Raw genomic sequence first — 3,650 nt, forward strand, 5'->3', positions numbered from 1 at the left:
TCTAAGATCAGCTATAGGATAGATTATACCTACTTCCAGAAGTTTTAATATTTCCGTTCTTACCACTACCTTCATCTTTGGATTTAACCGGCGTTGGTGATCAACAACGGGTTTAGCATCAGGTTCCAAATTAATCTTGTGCTGAACTAGAGTGGGACTGATTCCCTTAACATCATCAAGAGTATATCCAATAGCAGCTCAGTGCTTCCTTAGAACTTTCAATAATCTTTCTTCTTCATGTTCTGAAAGGTTAGCACTAATAATACCAGGGATATATCTTCTTATCATCAAGATAAGCATATTTCAGAGTGTCTGGAAATTGTTTTAGTTCAAACACAGGATCACCTTTCGGTGGAGGAGGACCTCCTAGAGTTTCAATAAGCAAATTGAGTTTAAGCAAAGGACGTTGTTCAAAGAAAATCTTATCTATTTCATGCATATGCAAATCATTTTCATGGTCTAGCAAATGTTGTTCTAAAGGATCAGTAGGAGGTACAACAATAGAAGCAAGACCAATTAGTTCATCCTTACTAGGCAATTCTTTCTTATGAGGTTTTCTACTAAACTTGGAAAATCAAACTCATGAGACTCATCACCAAAACTAACACCGACAGTTTGTTGACAATCCATTTTAGCATTAACGGTGTTGAAGAAGGGTCTACCAAAGATAATAGGACAAAAGTCATCTTGTGGGAAACCAAGAACAAGACAATTAGTAGGGTATTTTATTTTCCCACACAAGACTTCAACATCTCTAACAATCCCAAGTTGTGTGATGGTGTCTCTATTAGAAAGTTTAATAGTAACATCTATGTCTTCTATCTTAGCAGGTGCTATGTCATTCATAATTTCTTGATATAATGTTAAGGGAATAACACTCACGCTAGCACCTATGTAGCATAAACCATGATAAAAATGATTTCCTATTTTAACTCAGACAACAGGCATGCCAACAACAGGTCTATGTTTATCCTTTTTATCGGGTTTGGCAATTCTAGCAGCTTCATCACAGAAGTAAATAACATGGGCATCTATATTTTCTTCCCGGAGATCCTTAACCATAGCAACACTAGGTTCTACTTTGATTTGTTCATCTGGTTTAGGTGTTCTAATACAACTTTTGTTGACCACAGTTGAAACTTTAGCGTGTTCCTTCATCCTAACAGGGAAAGGTGGTTGATACGTCCATTTTGCATCATGCTTTTATATCGATATTTATTGCATTATGGGCTGTTATTACACGTTATTTCACAATACTTATGCCTATTCTCTGTTATTTTACATGGTTTACATGAAGAGGGAGAATGCCGGCAGCTAGGATTCTGGGCTGGAAAAGGAGCAAATATTGGAGACCTATTATGCACAGCTCCAAAAGTCCTGAAACTCCAGGAAAGTCATTTTTGGAATTAATAATAAATATTGAGCGGAAGAAGTACCAGATGGGGCCCACACCCTGGCCACGAAGGTGGGGGGCGCCCTACCCCCTGGGTGCGCCCCCTGCCTCGCGGGCCCCCTGGCAGCTCTCCGGTGGCCATATTTTGCTATATGAAGGCTTTTAACCTAGAAAAAATCATAAGAAAGCTTACGGGACGAAACACCGCCGCCACAAGGCGGAACCTTGGCGGAAACAATCTAGGGCCCCGGTGGAGCTGTTCTGCCGGGGAAACTTCCCTTCGGGAGGGGGAAATCATCACCATCGTCATCACCAATGATCCTCTCATCGGCATCAACATCTTCACCAGCACCATCTCCTCCCAAACCCTAGTTCATCTCTTGTATCCAATCTTTGTACCAAAACCTCAGATTGGTACCTGTGGGTTGCTAGTAGTGTTGATTACTCCTTGTAGTTGATGCTAGTTGGTTTATTTGGTGGAAGATCATATGTTCAGATCCTTAATGCATATTAATACCCCTCTGATTATGAACATGAATATGCTTTGTGAGTAGTTACGTTTGTTCGTGAGGACATGGGTGAAGTCTTGCTATTAGTAGTCATGTGAATTTGGTATTCGTTCGATATTTTGATGAGATGTATGTTGTCTCTCCTCTAGTGGTGTTATGTCGACTACATGACAACCATTGTTTGGTCCTAGAGGAAGGCATTGGGAAGTAATAAGTAGATGATGAGTTGCTAGAGTGACAGAAGCTTAAACCCTAGTTTACGCATTGCTTCGTAAGGGGCTGATTTGCATTCATATGTTTCATGCTATGGTTAGGTTTACCTTAATACTTCTTTTGTAGTTGCGGATGCTAGCAATAGGGGTTAACCATAAGTGGGATGCTTGTCCAATAAACGGCGGTACCCAAGCACTGGTCCACCCACATATCAAATTATCAAAGTAACGAATGTGAATCATATGAGCGTGATGAAAACTAGCTTGACGATAATTCCCATGTGTCCTCGGGAGCGCTTTTCTCTATATCAGAACTTGTACAGGCTTTTCCTTTGCTACAAAAAGGATGGGGCCACCTTGCTGCACCTTCTTTACTTTCATTGCTTGTTACCCATTACAAATTACCTTATCACAATACTATCTGTTACCGATAATTTCAGTGCTTGCAGATAATACCATACTGAAAACCGGTTGTCATTTCCTTTTGCTCCTCGTTGGGTTCGACACTCTTAATTATCGAAAGGACTACGATAGATCCCCTACACTTGTGGGTCACCAAGACTCTTTTCTGGCGCCATTGCCGGGGAGTGAAGCGCCTTTTGTGAGTGGAACTTGGTAAGGAAAAATTATATAGTGTGATGAAATTTACTGTCACTTGTTACTATGGAACATAATCCTTTGAGGGGCTTGTTCGGGGTATCTTCACCCCGACCAGAAGAGCAAAGAGTTGCTCCTCAACCTACTGAACCTACTAAAAATGTTTACTTTGAAATTCCTTCGGGTATGATAGAGAAACTGCTAGCTAATCCCTTTACAGGAGATGGAACATTGCATCCCGATTTACACCTAATCTATGTGGATGAAGTTTGTGCATTTTTTAAGCTTGCAGGTATGCCCGATGATGTTGTCAAGAAGAAGGGCTTCCCTTTATCTTTGAAGGGAGATGCATTGATATGGTATAGGCTATGTGACGATATGGGATCATGGAACTAAAAGCGATTGAAATTGGAATTTCATCAGAAGTTTTATCATATGCATCTTGTTCATCGTGATCGTAATTATATATATAATTTTTTGCCTTGCGAATTAGAAAGCATCGCTCAAGCTTGGGGAGGCTTAAGTCAATGTTATATTCATGCCCCAATCATGAGCTCTCAAGAGAAATGATTATTCAAAAAATTTATGCTCCGCTTTCTCTCAACAATCGCTCCATGCTCGATACTTCTTGTGCTGGGCCTTTTATGATGATGACTATTGAATTCAGATGGGACTTATTGGAAAGAATTAAACGCAACTCTGAAGATTGGGATCTCGACGAGGGTAAGGAGTCAGGTTTGACATCTAAGTTTGATTGTGTTAAATCTTTTATGGATACCGATGTTTTTCGTGAATTTAGCACTAAATATGGACTTGACTCTGAGATAGTAGCTTCCTTCTGTGAATCATTTGCTACTCATGTTAACCTCCCTAAGGAGAAGTGGTTTAAATATAGTCCTCCCACTGAGGTAAAGTTAGTTTCACCTATTAAAGTTGAAG

The sequence above is a fragment of the Triticum dicoccoides genome, chromosome 6B (assembly GCF_002162155.2).
Source record: "Triticum dicoccoides isolate Atlit2015 ecotype Zavitan chromosome 6B, WEW_v2.0, whole genome shotgun sequence".
In the NCBI taxonomy this organism is placed as follows: domain Eukaryota; kingdom Viridiplantae; phylum Streptophyta; class Magnoliopsida; order Poales; family Poaceae; genus Triticum; species Triticum dicoccoides.